At 46.0% G+C, this 19,993-nt stretch overlaps 1 protein-coding gene across 5 annotated transcripts in view; it reads right to left on the reverse strand.

Moving 5' to 3' along the window:
* Nucleotides 1-19,993, reverse strand: part of C1H10orf90 (chromosome 1 C10orf90 homolog) — a 256,198-nt gene that overhangs the window by 132,004 nt on the left and 104,201 nt on the right. The window lies entirely within an intron of this gene.

Here is a 19,993-nt window from a genome sequence, read left to right on the forward strand (position 1 = left end):
AGCAAAGAAACAGAGCAGAAGAGCTCAGATTAAAGTATTGGACAGTGTCCAGTTTTAGAGAGGATGAGGGCAACTCCAGCTCTCCAGTGCTGCCACTGAGAAGTAAGACAGCCACTTTGGGAAACAGCCAGACCTTATCCACACAGCAAGCCCCTGTGCCTACCCTAGAATCAGCCATCTCACTTGTAGGCATGTATCCAAGAGAAGTGGATTAACATGTCTACAGAAGATGCAAGCAGGGATGCTTGTGGTAGCTTTGTTCATCACATCCAAACTGTGGAAATAAGCCAAATATTGACCAACTGTAGAAGAGAGAAATAGCAGGGGGTGGTGGACAGATGGATGGATGGATTTAGATAGATACATGATAGATAGATAGATAGATAGATAGATAGAGGGATAAGAATCAGATATAGATATAGACTGTATTAGACAGATAAAGACTCTGCAATAGAATATTATATCTCATGAAAAAGAACACTAGAACATGGAACCATACTATGACAAAATTAAACCTTGGACATTGTGTAAAGTAAACAAATTCAGATGCCAGAGTACATGTTACATTATTTTGGTTCCATCAAGTTCAAGGGAAAAGGGTAATGTAGTGTCAAAGAAAAAAAGAACAGGGTGGCCTTGGTGAGTAATATAGCCCAGGAAAGGACATGAAGGGGCCGAGATCACTGTGTGAACTTGGTGGTTGCTATGGGGTGTGTACATGCGTGTATATACACATTTGCAAACACATCACACACATTGCTATATCTCATTAGACATAACAGAAATCCATTAAGGGCTATGCAAGGCATGCAGTGATCACAGGGAAAGTTAGCGATCTATCATTTCTGTTAATTTTGTCATCACAATGATGGATTCCTCTTTTAGCACATTCCCCACTACCAATTTTCCCCAGGAACACTGCAGAGACAACACAATACTTTCTAAGCTAAAAATAACTTCTGCTTTCCCTTTTGTCTCAGAAAACGTGTGTGAAAGCCAAAGACTCCTTTATTTCAAACGACTTCTCCCACTGATGATACCTGCATTAGATGGTCCACAGAATGTGTGGCACAGTCAGGCCAGCACCAAACTGGAAGGAAGGCATGAAAATGGCAGATAATTGAGAGCCTGGGACAACGTAGGCACTCGCCTCCCTTGAGAATGTTTAGCATGTTTGAAAGCCTCCCCTGAACATCTCATGACTCCAGGAACGGCAATCTGAGTGCGATGCCCACAAAAGGAGCAGCTTCCGCTGATACGTGCCACATGTGTCTTACCAGAAGGATTTCACCTTAGAACCAATTAAACAGGGAAGGCTGGAACAGCAAGGGAGTGGGTCCCACCTGACTCCTCAGGGCTGCATCTCTCACTAAATCACAACTGGACTTGGGGTTGACTTGGCCTGTTTACAAAATGAATGGATGGAGCTTGGGAGAGCAGAGAGAGCAGGAAGGGTATAGGAAACCCCAAGTGTAGTGGGATCTGAGCACCAGATCCAGGACAGAAAAATGAACTGGGAAGCCAGGCACAGTGACACATGCCGTAATTCCGGCACTGGGGGCTGAGGGAAGAGGAGTGCTGTGAGTTCAAGGCCAACCTGGGCTGTCGCAAAAAGCAAAACAAACAAATGAAGAAGAAACAAAGAGAGGGAGGGAAGATAAAGAAGTGGAGAACTGGAAGAGTGGATTTACTTGTTGTGTATGTTGTTTAAAAGAAAGCTAAGGGGTAAGAGTGGCCTAGCCAGCTCAATGGGTAAAGGCAGCTGCTGCCAAGCTTGAGGACCTGAGTTTAAGCCCCAGGGCCCCAGGTTGTCATCATAGAAGGAGAAAAGAAACTCCTACAGGTTGTCCTCTGACCTCCAAATATGTGCAATGGTGCACACATGAGTGCAGGCATGGGTGCATGGGCGCACTCACACACATTCTCTCTCTCTCTCTCTCTCTCTCTCTCTCTCTCTCTCTCTCTCTCTCTCTCACACACACACACACACACACACACACACACACACACACACACACACACACACTAACTTAAAAGGGGGTGGGCAGGGTAACTCTGAGGTGAGATTCCACAAAGGGAACCATTATGTGATGCTGTCTATCCCCTTTACGTTCAAAATAGAGCCCAGACAGACGTTCCTCCCCATGCTTATCAAAGCTGGACATTTGTGGATGCTTTGCTAGCTGCAAACTCAAGAAATGATCCTTGAAATTATATTACCAAGAGAAATTTTCCTTCATTGCTTATTTTGATATAATTTCAATAAATGTATAGAATGTGAAATTATTTCCTCATTTCATCCCAGTTCTGAAAATGAAATTCAATTTATGAGCCAGTCTGTGGAACTCCAGCAGAGCAGAGCCATAACACGCCACCAGCCTATTGCTAGCTGGAGGACCAGGCTTCTGGGAAAGAGAACAAATAACCCTTTAGGGGTGGGATGTTCTTCAAGTTCATTGCCAGAGGTTTGCCGTCAGGAGTCTCAGTCACTAATGGGAACTCAATCTATTCCTTGGAGATCTGAAAAGAAGGAACAGAGAGGGTGAGAGCTCATGAGCATCTCCATGCACCTCACTGTGACCCCCAAATAACCTGAGGGAGACCTACAGCTCTGAACCCAAGTAGAAGGCAGTGCTATTACACCTGGGGCCTCTATGGGGGCTCTACAGAGACAATAGGGCTGCTTCTAGGAAATATGTTCAAATGATCATCTCAGGTGGTAAAACTGTTATGACAGCTTTGAAAATGAACCGGGGTTGGTGATGGAGACCTATAATTCTGGCAACTCAGAAGGCTGAGGCAGAGAGGAGATGGAGAGTTCAAAGCCTGTCTGTGCTACAAAATAAAGTCAAGATTAACCTGGGCAATTTAGCAAGATCCTGTCTCATAAGAAAAAGCAAAAAGGAGTGTTAAGGATGGAAGGCTTGCCTGGCATGCAGGAGGCCCTAGATGGGATCGTCAGTAAAAAATAAAATAAAATCATGCAATATTTAAGACATATGGGAGTATAATGCATAGGAAAGTGTAGAGGCACCCCCCCCCCAGACTGAGAAAAAGATGTTACCAAAGTATTACCACCTCATTCTTTCCCCAGTTATATCCTCCCCCAGCGAACCCCATCCTGAATTCATGTTTATGCTTCCCATGGTCCTACCATGTGTGACACTCTTAGCAATACCAGGCATCACCTTGCCTGCTATTAATGACTAGTGATAGTGTTATTCTATTAAATCCTGTTAGACTTCCCTCAGTGTTCTGAGATTCACCCAGGCTAACACTTGGTGCTGTAGTGGATTCCTTTCCACCACTCAGGAAATCTCTTTCTGTTCCTTTTTTTCTCTCTCTTTTTCTCTTTTTCCAGTTTTCCAAATTGGCTATATAAGACAGGTGCTTGGGGAAGAAGGCCATCATGCACACAAGCTGCCTCTCCACCCTCCACTCCTCCTAGTGTTGAAACTTGGGAGGGGTCTGGTGAGATGTCTCTGTGGATAAAGGTGATTGCTGCCACTCCTGATAAACCTAAATTCAATCCCCCAGACCCATATGGTGGGAAGAGAGAACCCACTCCTGAGAGTTACCCTCTGACCTCCTAACATATATACATACATAAATAAGTTTTGTTTGTTGTTGTTGTTGTTTTAAAGAATCTTAGGAGGGTCTGGGCTATAGCTCAGTGGTAACATCCTACCTAGTACACACAGATCCTAGGTTCAATCCCCAGCACTGCAAGAAAACAAAACAAAAACATGACTAGGTAAAGTGGCTCATACGTGTAATCCCAGCACTCAGGAGACTGAGGCAGAAGAGTCATGAGTCTGAGGACAGCCTGAAGTACACAGCAAATCCCTGTGTCAAACCAAGAAACCCAGAATCTTTCATTTCCTCCATCCTGTGCCAGCCTAAGACTAACAGGTCATATCAGCACCCCTCTCAGCTGTCTCCAGGCCTCTGGCATCCCTCCTCACCCTCGTGCTAACATCAGAAGTCCACCCCTCTTCACTGAACTGTAGGAATGCACCTACCAGCTGTCTCCTTGCCTTCTTGTGGCTCAAGTCCATCTTCATTCATCTCAACTACAAATATCCCAGGCCAGGCTAACATGGCCTTGCACTTGTATTTCCTACTTTACCAACCTCCAGTCTCAATGGGAGAACATCTTTCTAAGTCAGAAACATGAACCTTATCAGCACCTCTACACACTTAAAATCCTCCTGTGTCTCTCACTGCCTTCAAGGTGAAATACAATCCCCAAAACATGTCATGTAAGATACATTGTGATACTATCTCTGCCTACCTGGGCAGGTATATCCCCTGAGACTTCTGCCCCAAAGAGCTGTGAAACCCTACACCCTGGTCACATGTTCAGGCCCCACACAATTCTTCTATATGTTCTTTCCCATCCTTCTCTCCCTCCCCAGCTCAGCCAGTGATGGCTACTGACCCTTCAAGATCCTCCAAGTATCCTTAGAAGGCATTTTGTGAACCTTTTCCATACAAGATAGCTGTGGTGGTTTGAAAGAAAATGCCCCCCCCCAAGGGCTATTATAATGTGTGGCTTTGTTGGAGAAGGTATGACCTTGGAGGAAGTGTGTCATTGTGGACGCAGGCTTTGAGGTCTCCTATATGCTCAAGCCATGCCCAGTGTCTCAGACTACTTCCTATTGCCTGTGAGTCAAGTATAGAACACTCAGTTCCTTCTCCAGCACCATGTCTGCCTGCATGCTGCCATGCTTTCCGCCATGATAATAATGGACTAAACCTCTGAACTATTAGCCACCCCGATTAAATGTTTTCCTTTATAAGAGTTGCTGTAGTCATGGTGTTCCTTCACAGTAATATAAACTCTAAGACAATAGCTAATCTTCATTGTGAAGTCCAATGGATTCAGAATCACCTAGGAGACACACCCTTGGATCTATCTTTAAGGGTGTTTTTAGAGAAGACTAAGGAGGGAAGATTCATCCTGAATGTATGTGGTACTTTCCATTGACTGTGGTCCTGGACTGAATTAAAAGGGAAAAGGAGAAAGCTACATGAATGCTGGCATTCTCCTTTTCTCTGCTTCCTGTTCCACCAAGATGTGAGGGATCCCAGTCATATATCCTGATACCATAGACCTGCCTGCCATCATGCCTTTCTTCTATAATAATTGACAATCCCCTCCAACTCTGAAACAATATAAATCTTTAAATCACTTTGTCTGGTATTTGATAACATTGATAAAAGTAATACCCTACCTGAACCAGGGGGAGGGGCCTGCTGCATGACCCTCAGCATCATGTGTATCTTTTGCATGCCATCTGCCCATGAGCTGGTGTTCACCTGATGTATTCTTCCCACAAGATGAACAACCAATGGAAAGGGCTATTCATATACCCCATGACCCAGCTGTGTTCATTTACCCCATGTCCCCAGAACCCAGCTGTGTTCATATACCCCATGTCCCCAGGACCCAGCTGTGCTCATATACCCCATGTCCCCAGGACCCAGCTGTGCTCATATACCCCATGTCCCCAGGACCCAGCTGTGCTCATATACCCCATGTCCCCAGGACCCAGCTGTGCTCATATACCCCATGTCCCCAGGACCCAGCTGTGCTCATATACCCCATGTCCCCAGGACCCAGCTGTGCTCATTTACCCCATGTCCCCAGAACCCAGCTGTGCTCATTTACCCCATGTCCCCAGAACCCAGCTGTGCTCATATACTCCATGTCCCCAGGAACAGCTGTGCTCATATATCCCATGTCCCCAGAACCCAGTTCATTTTACCCCTGGCAGTGATGAAGAAATGTGTGTGAACCACATGAGGCCACCTGGAGAATATGAGGGCAATGTGCCACCAGAGATTCTGAAGGGTCTTGATCTCATTATGTGAATTACTAAGAAAATGGAACTTGGAATACATGGCTTTTCCACATCACTGAAGTTCATCCCTTTGAGATAGAATATCAATACTTAGTAATTTATATAGAAATTTTTTTTAATTTAAAATTTTTAAAATTCATTTTATATATCAACCACAGATCCTTTTTTCATTCCTCCTCCCACTCCCCTCACTCCCACCTAACTTCCCAACCCACCCTCATCCCCTCCTCCAAAAGGATAATGCCTCTCATGGGGGGACAGCCAAGCCTGGTACATTTAGTTGAGGCAGGACCAAGCCCCTCCCTGCTGCATCAAGGGTGAGCAAAGTGTCCCGCCATAGGTAATGGGATCCAGAAAGCCAGCTCACACACCAGGAATAGATCCTGATCACACTGCCAGGGGCCCCTCAAACAGACTCAGCTATACAACTCAACTGTCTGTCTTATGCAAAAGGTCTAGTCTGGTCCCATACAGGTTCCAAGGTGTAGGTCTGAAGTCTGAAGTTCATGAGTTCCTATGACCTTGGTTCAGTTGTCTCTGTGGATTTCCCCATCATGGTCTTGATGCCCCTTGCACATAGAATCCCTCTTCCCTCCCTTCAACTGGACTTCCAGAGTTTGACCCAGTACTTGGTTGTGGATCTCTGCATCTGCTTTTCTTGAAGAAAAAAAAAAATCTCACTGGCCCAGTTGGCCAGCATTCTCTGGTACACTGGATGGGCTATTGTAGAAAAAAAAAAAAAAAAAAAAAAAAAAAAAAAAAACCTTCCCTGGGGAATATGTAACTGCCTCCCTCACCCTCACCCCCACCTCCACCCCCACACCAAGATGCTAAGGACAAACCAAAGTTCAGTTCCACCACAGCTCTCCCTGGAGATCAATGAGTTTATTGGTTTTCTTTACAGAGCAGGAGTGAGGAGTTATTGACAGGAGTGTGGGTGACTCCAAAATGCCATCCTGGAAAGTCTGTCCCAGTGTGGCTGATGGCTTCCCCATGGCTCCATAGCTGGAGCTCCTCCCCCTAGTCTGTTCTCTAACCCATCACAGAGGCCAGGAGGGTAGATTAGGGTAGAACTACATGCAAAGGCTAAGAGGAGTGGCCAGATGCTGGAAAGGGTCCAATGGCCCTACCCACCCACTCCTAGTAGGGAATGTCAACAGCCTACAGGCCCCATCATGATAGACCCTCAAAAGTAGACAGATGGTCATGGCAGCAGTTTGGCTCAGAGGATAACACTTTATAAGAGTTGTGTATAGCCACTGTCTCCCCACAGTTCACTGCCTCACTTTCCCATTGCTCACACTGGCAAGGTCACTCCTGACTAAGTGCTTTCTGGAATTTTTAAGATAGGCATTGATGACATCTCCCATATTTCCTGAATCCTCATTAGAACCAGCCTCCTCACAGGATCCCCAAGAGGTTTGTCCCATCAGATCCCAGCAAGCTTCCTTTTGTTTGTTAAACCTTCTTCCTTAACACTTCCAGACAGGTATAAAATGCATTTGAATTTCTCTGCACTCCCACCCCGCCAAACCCCCTCCCCACAATCCCCTTCCCCCTGCTGGTGTCTTCATGTTTTATTTTGTAACCTACCAAGGCCATCTGTCTGATTGTGGGTTTGGAACTACCCACTGGAGCTTCTCGAGCTTACCAGTGGGCACCTGAGGACAATGACGCTCTCTGTTACAGAATCTTTCAGCCTCTGGTATTTCAACAGGGATAGCTTCTCACTTCTACAGCCACTTGGTTTCCTTTCTGTAGATGGCATTCACTCTTCCCCATCCATCACTTCTCAGTCAACCAAAGGTCAAGTGCTCACACCATGCCTCTTACTGTGCTGCTCAAGCTGCCACTGAGCACAGGTCTCAAAGCAGCTGGAAAAGCCACTACTTCAGCATGGTTGCGGGGGCATGCTTACCCTCCCTAACCTTCCTCTCCTGCCTGCTGCCCCAGGGACAGTCAGAGCCTCTCACAATTGCTGCTACTAGTTTGTGTGGATAAAATTATCTAAGATGGAACCAGAGCATCTCTGCTGTGCCTCTTAAAAACCAGACCATGGGCTGGGGAGATGCCTCGGCAGGAAAAGTATGTTCTATGGAAGCATGAGTTCAGATCCCCAGTGCCCATGTAAAACCCAGGCATGGTGACATGTATCTGGAACCCTACCAGTAGGGGATGCAGACAAGTGAGTCTGGTGCCTCACTGGCCAACAAGTCTAGCCAAAGCAGCAAGATCCAAGTTCAGTGAGAGATCCTGTTTTCATTGTTATTTGTTTTGTTTTTTAATAGGCAGAGAAGAGATTGAGGAAGACATCTAATGTCAGCCTCTGGCCTCCACACATGCGTAAGTATACTCATACACACATGGGCATATATGCATATACCATGCACAAAAACACCACCAACAGAAAATTTAAAAAAAAATACAAAAAAAGAAAAAATCCAAACCAAATAACCAAGAAACTTTCCTTGTCCTTAGGGGATACTCTTTTGATCTGCTCTCTGTTGTCACAGAATATCAGCGTCTAAGAAATATGTGAAGAAAAGAGGCTGACTTGTGCTCATGGTCTGAGGTTGGGTCATCCCAGGGTATGGTGTAGGTAAGGGCATGATGATGCTTCAACTCTTGACAGAGGATGAAGGGAGCAGACCCATTTTGCTAGCAAAATCATGAGAGGTTGTCTTGCCTCTCAGCAGCCTGCTCTCATGGCAACAAGTATAGTCACTTATGAATGAGGACTCATCAGTGAGGTTGGCCAAGATCCATCCTTGCCATTCCTCCTCACACCCCAAAACATCCCTGTAGGTGCTATAGACCAATATCACTATAATGAGGAGTAAATTTTAGGTAGATCCACCCTAGCAGGCTAACTCAGGACATTTTATATGCCTTTACCCAGAGCTGGTCTTCTCAGTAAGAGTATCAGAGATGTATTTCTAAGTACTTGCTAACGTTAGTCAAGCTCATGATGCTTGGTGGGAATTCTACTAGAATCAGACCCTCAGGAGCAAGCTACAGCTCATTATTTATAATAGGGAATATAAAGAGGCACCTTGGAGAACTGCACAGCATTTGGCCTTTTAGAGTCCTGGGCCTGCCTGGGGATGGCTCAGTGGCAGAGAGCACTTGCCTAGCATAAGCAAGGCCCTGAATTCAATTGCCAGAACTGAAAAAAAAAATGTTTTAATTAAGTCTGAGTCCTTTTCTTATTTCCCCCCATGCCTGCCAGCTGTAGAGGCTGCACTGTATGAAGATTCAGGTTTTCAATGTGCACTATTTGCTCTTCAAAGTCGGTGCCCTATATCCCTGTATACTCACCCCATGGTTTCCCATCTTCAGTTTGTTCTTAGGGCCAAGCCAGATAGCAAAGAGAATATTTCCCTTTTTGCTATATGGTTCCCACTGCCCAGAAAATACTATTTTTAAAATAAAATAACTGTGCCTTTCCTGATTTTTACATGGGGAAGATTCCACTAAAGGTGAAGACGTACTGATTGCAGTATTTTACTTGGAATGGTGGAAACTGAAATTAATTTTCCGCTTTACCTCATTGGCAAACTATCTTTTCACTTTGCTAAACATTCAAAGCACAGTAACAAATAGAAAATAATAAGCTGCCACCACACTCAGCGTGGAGGCCCACAGCCATGAGGCTTTCTCTCATAGCAAACCTTGCTCCCTGGTCCCGCCTGACTCCCAGGGGCCATCAATGCCCCTGGAGGGTACAAATCGCAAACCAGAGGGATCTAATTTACAATCATCACTAAAAAACATACCTTTGCAGTGAATAGAAGGCTTTTCTGGACTGGCCAAGGAATCAAAGCCCTCCCCCCCCCATAGAGACAGTTGTGCTTCTCTATTAGGAACTGGAAGTAAATACTGTCTCAAAAGGTCAGAGAAGAAACCCCACTGCCATTGTGGGTAATATTGTTTCCATAGCAAGGATTCAACTTTTCCAAAGTGACAGGGAAGGGGATAGGACAATATATAAATAAGTAGGTGTGGCTTGTGAGCAGTATGTAAACAGGTGAACATGGTTGGGGTGGTATGTAAATAATGGGTGTGGCTTTAGGACAGTATGTAAATTGTGAATATAGCTGGTGGGTATTATACAAGTAAGTAGGTAGTATGCAAGAGTGTGGGTAGTATGCAAGTAGGTGGGTGTGGCTCATTAGCAATATATAAATAAGTAGCTATGAATCTGTAGGACACATAATTGAGTAGCCATGGTTGAATTCCTCTCAATTGTATTACTCTACATTGAGATGTAAATTTGATCTAATTTTCATAGGCCACATAAGTTTAGGTTTCTCTTTCTTCTCCAAAACATGTAGAAGACATTCTTACCCTAGAGGTCCCACACATCAGGCAGTAGTTTGATTTCCTAGAACTGTATAGACAGGTCTCAGACATCCCTCAAGCCACCTGGGATAAACTCAGCTCACATGGGAAATACCAGACAAAAGCAATATGGAGTCCCCACTTCCTGTCATGGACTTTTGCCTGGCCTTGGGCAAAGATGTGTTCATGGTGGACCAGAAATCGCTTTTCAACCTTTCTGATAAAGTAAAGAACAGAGTGGATTTTAAAGAAGAAGAAGAAGAAGAAGAAGAAGAAGAAGAAGAAGAAGAAGAAGAAGAGGAGGAGGAGGAGGAGGAGGAGGAGGAGGAGGAGGAGGAGGAAGAGGAAGAAGAGGAGAAGGAGCAGCTGGAGAGATGGCTCAGAGGTTAAGAGCACTGGCTGTTCTTCCAGAGGTCCTGAGTTCAATTCCCAGCAACTACACGGTGGCTCACAACCATCAATAATGAGGTCTGGTGCCCTCTTCTGGCCTGCAGGCATACACACAGGCAGAACATTGTATACATAATAAATCAATCTTAAAAAAAAAAAAAAAAAAAGAGCAACTGTAGCTCTTGCAGAGGACCTGGTTTCAATTCTCAGTACCCACACAATGGCTCACACCTGTCTGTAACTCCTATTCCAGGGGATCTGATGCCTTTAATCCCAGCACTCAGGAGGCAGAGGCAGGAGGATCTCTGTGAGTTCAAGGCCAGCCTGGTCTCCAAAGCGAGTTCCCAGGAAAGGCGCAAAGCTACACAGAGAAACCTTGTCTCAAAAAAACAAAAAACAAAACAAAACAACAACAAAAAAAAAATCTACATGTGCACTGTAAAGTACCAGAACAGCTGGAAAAATAATCCAGGGATGGTCTGGGAGAACACATCTGTGAGAAGCGCATAGGACAGTCGCCGCTCCCTACTGAGGGCTCCTACCCTCTAATTAATCTTAATGGCAGTGCTGCCTGCCTCCTCTTGTAATGTCCTGATGAAAATTCACCTCACATTTCATTCAAGCCTGCACAAGGCTCACATACCTTAGGACATAGCAACTCCATGGTGATGAAATTGCCTACCAGAGAGCTGGCTGGGGTTCTGCAGCTCAGAGGCGGGTGTGGGAGTGAAATTGCACTCAATTACATTTTATCACTGCTGCACAAGTTTCAGGCAAATTCATTGAAATTCGCTCCCAGAATCGGGTTGTGGAAATGTGGAATTTTGGTAGCCTGGCTGGCAATGAGGAAGGGATATTTTGTTCTCTGTGCCAGGGGAGCCACAATATGTCAGCAGCCCAGTGAGGCTTGGATGTGACCAAGGATGTCACCTCATGGAACCACAGCTGTGGTTTAAACAAGGGGCCCTCAGAAAAGCAGCATCCATGGTCCATACAGAGCCAAAGGCGGGAAGGGAGGCCAGAAGAGCAGTAGGCACAGATGTGTGGGTGCTGGAGCCAGCCAGCTCTGCCCTCCTTCCCCCACTTCAGGTGGCCTGCTAAGCACCCATCAACACCTGCTGTTAGAAGTGCTCCATGCAGAAAGCAGAGGTGCAAATTTGAAAGTTGAGTGAGAAAGAATCCCCAGCACTGGGAGCTGAGCTGGAGAGGTTCTACTGATCAACAAACAAGCAGTCCCATTGCCTGACACAGCCTCTACTCCAATACTCATACTTGGCAGCTGAAGAGATGGTCAGGCCACCCTCTGGGAGAGGTGCTGACTACTTCTGCTGCCTCTGGCCCAGCAGGCCAGGCTGCTCAGAGGAAGTTATCTGTTCAGCAACTGATGGCCAGCATTGATCCATGGAATTTTGTGGGCATCACCTAGAGGAACCCTGATGGGCTAGCCAGCATCCCTCCTCTGTCTGCCTACTCACACTAGCATCTGGCAGTTTCTTAGATCCTCATGGGTTTTCCTGGCCAACTTTGCCCACCCTGCCCTGCCCCCCCCCACACACACACTCATAGACAGTGTGTAAGTAAAGTCCACAGTCTGGGACCCTGTGTAAGGGTCAACATTTCACTCATAACTAATGCCATGTATAGTTGTCCTCTACTAAGACCCTAGGATCTGTGGGGAATAGAGCCTCCTAGCTCCCAAAGCAGTGACAGAAAGCTGCTGTCTGTATAAAGCCTGAGATATGATAGTCTCAGACACACCAGAGAGAAGTGTCTAGTTCTGTTCAAGGCTATTATGCTCTCCACAGTAGCACAAAGTGTTCTTTCTGGTGTGCAGATTGCCTTGCCTTCAATGCGCACAGAGCCATGTGTATAAAACATTCAGTGGTTCTATCCCTTTCCTGGGATAGAACTACTAGATTATGAAGCCAGTCAGTGTCCATGGACATTGTCTGCAGTGTTAGAGATGGCACTGTTACAACAAACACTGAGTGCCCATGGCCCACCTGAGAGGTGCTCCCATCACACAGTGAAGCCTGCCAGGGCCCAGCAGCCCAGCTTTTAGAAGCTTCCCACGTCTGTGCTCAAAGGCATCAGGTTGGCATCTGGCCACTGGCCACAGTGGAGAGCATATAACACAGGAAACACAAGTATCCCAAGACAGAGCAACTACCCTAAGGTGCTTACTGACATGTGACAGAAAGGCCCAAGGCTCCAGCTTCTGCTACAAGGTCAGAGTGAAACAGTGAGGGGAGCCCTGCTGTGGCTTTACTAAGTCTCCCCAGGGCATGTTAATGGCCAAATATAAGCCCAGATGTGTACTGGACTGAGAGTCCGGGCACATGAAACTATTCTTCTACCTGTAACACAGAGAGAGGTATTGGGTCTCAGGACAGATTCCTCTCAAAACACAGCTGTGGGGGACCAGAACATACCACCCCAAAAGAAACTTTAGGAAATCTCAAGTTACAAAAATCTCAAGCACAAGCTCAGGCATGACTTTGAAAGGCTGACTCTTTGGTGCAAAAAAAAATTTTCATCTGTAAAGAAAACCTGAGGACTCTCTGCAGTAGCAAAAGTCTAGATACCAGAGAGGAGATGTTTTGGGGGTAACTGTGATCAGCAGATGTTGCTTCACCATGCACCTTCCTTCTTCTTCCTCACAGCTTGTTTCCATCAACCCCCGAGAAGCACAGAGCTCCATGCCCTCCTGAGGCTTAGAGACACTGCGGTCATCTGACTCCCATGTGTATGCATGTAATTAAAACTGGTTTTTCACTTGCTCATCTGTCTTTTGCCAATTCAATTTGTAGCCCAGCCAAAGAACCCAGAAGGGCAGAAGGAAGCCATTTTTCTCTCCCCAACACAATTGCAGTTGCCTCCTTAGATGCCGCCATGGGGATTACATGTGATTATCCACATGGAAACATGTTGGCCAGCACATGGCATGGAGCCCAGTCCGAATCAGTGACTGTGATGAGTGAACACCCTGCTGGGATGCTGCTGAGCAATCTGTGAGCTCCACACAGATGGAACATAGCTCAGGGCATCCTGCATCTAGGCTTTGCTTATTTGGTCCTTAGACAAGAGAGGTTGGCTGCTAAGGCCAAAGGAAAACACTGTTTATTCTTTAACTGACACTTCCCAGGGACCAACCAGGTGACAGGTCTCCCAAACTCAGTCCTGTGGACATAGGGTCCCAGTGCATTCTCTGTGCAGCTGAAATTAGAACTTTAACACCACCCCTAGGCTCTACCTACTAGATGCCAGGAGTCTCCACATCTCCCTGGGCCACCAGTTCATCACAAAAGTCTCCAACATGCTCTGCTTAAGAACCATCTCCCAGACAGCTACTTGCTCAATGGGCTGTGGGGACAGAGCAGAGCATCTGACCCAAGGCCTCCACGGGCTGTAGGCTCTAAAGATATTTGGAAAAGTGTAAGGCAAAGTGTCATGGTGCTCTTCTTTCCTGGCTGAGCATTTGGTTTCAGTAAGCTTGGTGATCCTCATAGGCAGCTTCTCACCACACTTGGGTGAGCACAGCAAGCCACTCTTGGGGGGATAACGTTGACCTGGATCCTTATGGTGACTCCTAAAAGTCAACAAGGGTACTCTATCATGAAATATCCAAAGGGACAAAGCTCTTCAGAATGCCAGCCTCTGTGCATGACAATAGTCAAGGAGCCGACAACTTAACCTTCAGGAGCCATAATCTTGTCTGGGCAGAGTAAAGTGTTATTCGCATTTGTATCCCAGGTTCACTGTTGCAACCCTGTCCATATGGGGTAAATGCTTCCTTCCTTGTTTACAAAGAAACTGTAGTCCTCCAAATGACTTTTTAAGGTCACAGAATGTGTCAGTAGTAAACCAAAATAAGGAATGAGAAAAATCATGATATATGACAGCCATGCTCACCAAGCTTGACAAATTTTCACCATACCACACAAATGTCAAGTGATAGAGTTGGAAATGAGAGCCCATGTTCCAGTTGTCTCTCTAAAACAACATGGACCCCCCCACCCCGTGCCACAAGAAAAGGGATCATTGGTGAGCAGAACACACAGGTTCTACACACTACCACCAACCCTTACCTTTAACTCTACTTTAGTGAACTTCTGTGTCCCTGGGACCATGTACTTTCCTAGTGCTTGCCTCTGACAGAAAGGAAAGAGGTTTCCTTCAGCAGTCTGGAGACAGTGGCTGATTGAAACCATAGCAACCTCCTCCTTGCTCCTGAGCAGTATGTCTGCTTAGCACCCTTTGCTCACCTCACCTTCCCTGAGGCACACACTTAAATATTAAAATCAAGACCCCTTTGTGTTGACTCAATGATAAGTTTAGGAGTAAGACTCCAGACCAAGCTTGAATTTATATGCATTAAAATCCACACATCAATCCATTTGCTGCCAATCTCTCTAGCAAGAGAATGCATACTTGTAGCCTACACCATTCTCTGCTACTACGTCACAGCCAACCGCCACCTTAACCTAAGCTCATAATAACTGATGATTGCTCTGTTCTTAAGGGCAGAAGACAAGACTCAACCTCAAGGTTCTGCAAAGCTGGAAAAGCTGTCAGCTAGAGATGCCTTTCATCTGCAGTTTGAGGCCCCTTAGACTCCAAGGCTTAGAGGCTCATTCAGAGAGTTAATAGGAAGCATTAAATTCCTTTTGAATATAAGATTGAGGGCCTTTGTTTCCTTACTGTGGGTCAGTGCTGCTGTCTGTGCTGGGGGGCCCTCTCAAGTCCTCACCATATGACTCCTCCATCTTCACTGACAGCACACAGAATCCCTCACATTAAGGGTCTCTGGACCTTCCCAGGGTTCAGCCAGCTAGGCTAGGCCCACCAGATGAGGCACCTTCTGATTAAGCTCACTCTGACCAATGACTATCACAATAGCTAGCATCCCACCATGCTCACAGGCTTGGCCACCAATTAAAGGGCGTGTACACCAGGCCGTCAGGTTCTTAGAACTCTACCGCTAGAGGAAAAAAGGACCAGAAACAGAGAGGAACAGGAGTATTTGGAAACTGAGAGTTGGGAAAACAAGGGATTTAGCTCTTCTTAGTGGCTTATTTCACAACAAGAGACAAGTCCGTCTACCCAGGTAAGAGATGAGAAAGTACATAGGGATGAAAGGTTAAGATGAGGAAGTTGAACAAGTGAGAGGCTGGGCATAGAGGAAAAGGAGGGGACAGAGCTATGGTGGGTGGATGGGTGGGTGGATGGGTGGGTGGATGGGTGGGGATTGCCTGGGGCATGAGTGGCTTGAGTATGATAGGTGCATGGCAGGGTGATGGTATTTCACTCACTCGGGCTTTGCAAGAAGGGCGTGAAGAAGGCCTGGCAGCAGGAGAGATGGCTCACACTATGAAGCTCTTGATGTGTAAGGAAGACGACCTGGATTTGCGCTGCAGCACCCATGTACAAAGTCAGGAATGAGAGCTGGGGAGATGGAGACAAGCAGATCTATGGATCTGTCAACCAACCAATCTAACTGTACGGTCAAGTCCAAGGTACCAATGAGAGATCCTGTCCAGAAAACCAAGGTAGATGGCTTCTGAGGAATAATACTTGAGGGCTCACCTGTACCCACATCTCTATGTCTGTCTGTCTGTCTGTCTGTCTGTCTGTCTCTCTCTCTCTCTCTCTCTCTCACACACACACACACACACACACACACACACACACACACACACACACAGAGCCTGGCAACTGTAGGGGACAAGGACACCTCCTCTAATTCCAAGCATGACTACTGGGGAAAGAGATAGCCAAAAGACAGTTGTGTTGATTAGGCACAGGTTTGTGGCTTTCTGGGGCTTAAAGTCAAGGAGACCAAAGGGGCATCTCCTGTTGGGGTCCCACATGATGCCAGCTTCCTCCACCACAACTCAAACCTCCTAATCGGCCATCCCAAAGGAAAGCAGCCAAGAGAGACTGTTCCTCATGACCTGCCAGGCACAGCTCATCCCAAGCCTGTGCCAGACTTTGTACTGAGCATGTGCTCAGCTGGTACCCAACTCTTACAGGAGGATACCCTGAACTGGTCTGAGCTAAGCAAAGGTCCCAGAACAATAGGGTAAAGCACAAATCAAGGAGGCATCTGATCAAAACAGTTTTAAAGATGTGTTGAAGTAAAACTCAAGAATCAGGGGATGGCATGAACAAACAGAAGGGTGTATCCTGAGAAAATGACAAGAAAGAGAAGTTCACAGAGGTGTGTCACCTGATCTCACAGAAAAACCTGCTGGGCAGCTACACAGCCATATGGTAATGAGTGCCGGAAGATCTCTGCCAACCAAAACCACACTGAAAGCGGTTCTTGTGCTTAGCCTCATTAAAACCAACCCTTAGCAAGAGGAAATCAATTTAGAACAAACCCTACCACTCCTGAAGCCTCTCTGAGCCAGAGAGAAAGCAAGCATGGGGACACCACCAATAAGCATCTGTAAGGTCCATGTTCTATCCTCAACATTGCAGGGAGGGGGGAAAATTAAGGATATATCACCTCCAAGATTTCTTTTAAAAATAAAGTAAAATAGAAGAGCAGGGAGAAAAACAACATGATGCTTCTTTTTAGCTGGGGACCCAGCACATTGCATGGGTGGCTATAGTCAATGATTTATTATAATCTTCAGAACCAGAGGCAGCTGTGTGCATCTAAAAGAAATATCTCTTTAAAAATTAAATAAAGCTGGGAACTCACCAGGAGGGCTGGTGGTACCCTCCTGGCCTCACTCCATATGAATCATATTCTCCCACTTTATAGAAGATCTAGTTGACGCTGTGTTATCGTTCTTCTTTTTAATTCTCCTGCCCGGCACACTGGATGCCCGCAGTCCCTGGAACCCCTTAGGGCAGGCACTTCATTATCAATCAGCGAGAGATCCCTGGCTCTACCGCATGGCTCACACTGAACCTTGGGTACTGTCCTGCTTTCCTTCAGCATCCTGAGCCAGTTTCTTTAAGTGTCAGGACATGAATGCATTTAAATGGACCCCAAGAAGTTAATACATTATTACCCAGTTAGTACGGCTTTATTTCATGGTACCATGATGTAGCACTTAGTGATTTTTAAGCAATAAAAGAAGTGACTTTAAAACTTAATTAGGAAAATTTAGAGACTATCTAAGGTTCTTAGCAAATTTCAGAAGACGGGTATGGCGCACTAATATTCATGAGATTTATCTCAGGGAAATCCCAGGACCGGTTTTTGAGCTCTTGCAAATCACTCTCAAGGGTATCGTGTCTTACAGACTCACCGAAGCTATTTTGCTGCAAAGAAGTGAGACAAGAAAGATGCCAGGGTCCTGGGAGAAGCAAATCCGGTAATTCCGTCCCTTGTCTGGGTCCTCAGCAGAGCCCTGTCAGTACCCTTGGCTGCTTTTCCCCCCAGTGCTACATTAACTTCCTTGTCTTTCTCTGAGTCTTTCAAATGAATGTGATCTCATTTAAAAAGAAGGCAAAAACAAAAAACAACAACAACAACAACAACAAAAAACAACAAAAACAAAAAACCGAGTGAAACTATTTGAGTCCTCATAGACTCTTCTAGAAGACAATTTCTCAGTGCGGCCCTCTACAGTGGGGTGACCTCCAATGCATTCTGATTCCTTCCTTCTGCACACCCCATCCTTGGCACACAGCTTTCTCCGCTTCTGCTAAAATACATGCACTCACCAGCAGAAGATTGCCAAGGAAATAAATGTTGGCTTTGGCACCCGTTGCTCCTGGACAAGTCACAAGCAGAAAGAAGGAGCCAGCCAGAACCGGGAGCATTCAGCCACTGCCCTGCAGAGTCCTTCCTGAAGGCTGCGAGCAGTTGCTTTTCAAAGATAAGAATGCTACCTTCTTACTCACCAAGGAGCTCCATGATCTACTTCCAAAGCAGGGAGTAGGTGAGAACCACCAGGTCCAGGGAAGGCAGGCTCTGAGCCAGGGGTTCCACTTACCTAGGACAGCTTAGTTTGGAACCTAGGCAGCTAGGCTGGTCCAGCAGCAGAAACTGCAGGTGCTAGGGACCCACAGTCACCTGCTGTTCTGCGTCCAGGAAGCTGCTGGGATGTCCCATGCCTGGGAGGAGGCTGGGGCTGGAGGCAATATATGAATAATGAATGAGAGGCTTCTCACCTCTCTTCATTAGCATTCCATTCAAATTACTTAACTAAGGCATCCATTTCTCTTTCCAGCTTCAAAGGAAAAGTGCTCCCCCAGGGCATAGCCAGAGTGATCTGGGAAGAAGGACCTAGGAAGACCCCCACCTGGGCTGACCCTCTTTAACTCCTCAGCAACTCACTATGAGAGAGACAGCATGTCCCAGGAACCTAGGACTGACTGCACCAAAGCAAACCAGCCACCTCTGGCCTCTAGCCACCAAACACAAACCATACTGTGGCAATGGTACAGGCAGCCAGGGCCCTAGTACTTACAAAGGAAAGTCAAATGCACACCAGTGATCCATCTTCTGAGGGATGTCCTAACACAGCATCTTTTCCCTACAGTATCTCTGTAGCCTTGAATTCTTAGTGTGCTTTTTGATGAGCCTCTCTCCGCATTGTGCAAATGCCCTGCCTATATGGGGAGACAGAGAGCAACTTGCCCTGCATGGAACCTATGGACAGACCAGAAGTTCCAATGGTTCCCCATCTGCTGCTCCTAGACATGAAGTCAGACATTCCTATGCTTGACATTAGTTCGGGTTCCAAAGTCTCTAAACTCATATTTTTAATTTAATAAATGGATGTATTTTGAATGCTTGTTAAAATTCCTCCTCATGCAGACAGAATGGGTGAGGAGAAGAAAATGAACCCAGCCCAGCTCTGCTGGGAGAGCCAGCCCTTCAGTTGTATTGGTGATTTATTGAAATTCACTCTGGGGTAGCAAAACTGTGTTCTTTTCTTTGTTCCTAATTAAACAGTAATAACCAAGACTTAGAGATCAAGAATTAACACAATAGAAGAACCACCAGGGGTATATTTTTATAATCTTCATAAGAAAATAATTCCAAAGCAAGACTCCAAATTCTGTTGTATGATATTTTGTTTGTGTTTGACAATTAAAGCTTGTCTGGAGATCTGAGGGCAGAGCTAGCCACTAGTTAGCCAGGGAGGCCAGGCAGTGGTGGCACACACCTTCAATGCCAGCACTAGGGAAATTGAGGCAGGACAGGATCTCAGCTCCCTATTCGGTCTGAGTTCTGACATTTCATAGAGATAAGAAGTCTCTGGTGGCTGCTGCTGCTGCTCTGTTTCTCAGATCTTTCAGCTTTCACCCTAATATCTGACTCAGGGTTTTTATTTAATAGGACTGGTTAGGATCATGCTTCAAAATTCAGAAGGTTTTGTTTGTTGTTTGTTTTGCCTTTGTTGTTGTGTTTTTCCCCCAAGATAGTG

The sequence above is a fragment of the Onychomys torridus genome, chromosome 1 (assembly GCF_903995425.1).
Source record: "Onychomys torridus chromosome 1, mOncTor1.1, whole genome shotgun sequence".
NCBI classification, from domain to species: domain Eukaryota; kingdom Metazoa; phylum Chordata; class Mammalia; order Rodentia; family Cricetidae; genus Onychomys; species Onychomys torridus.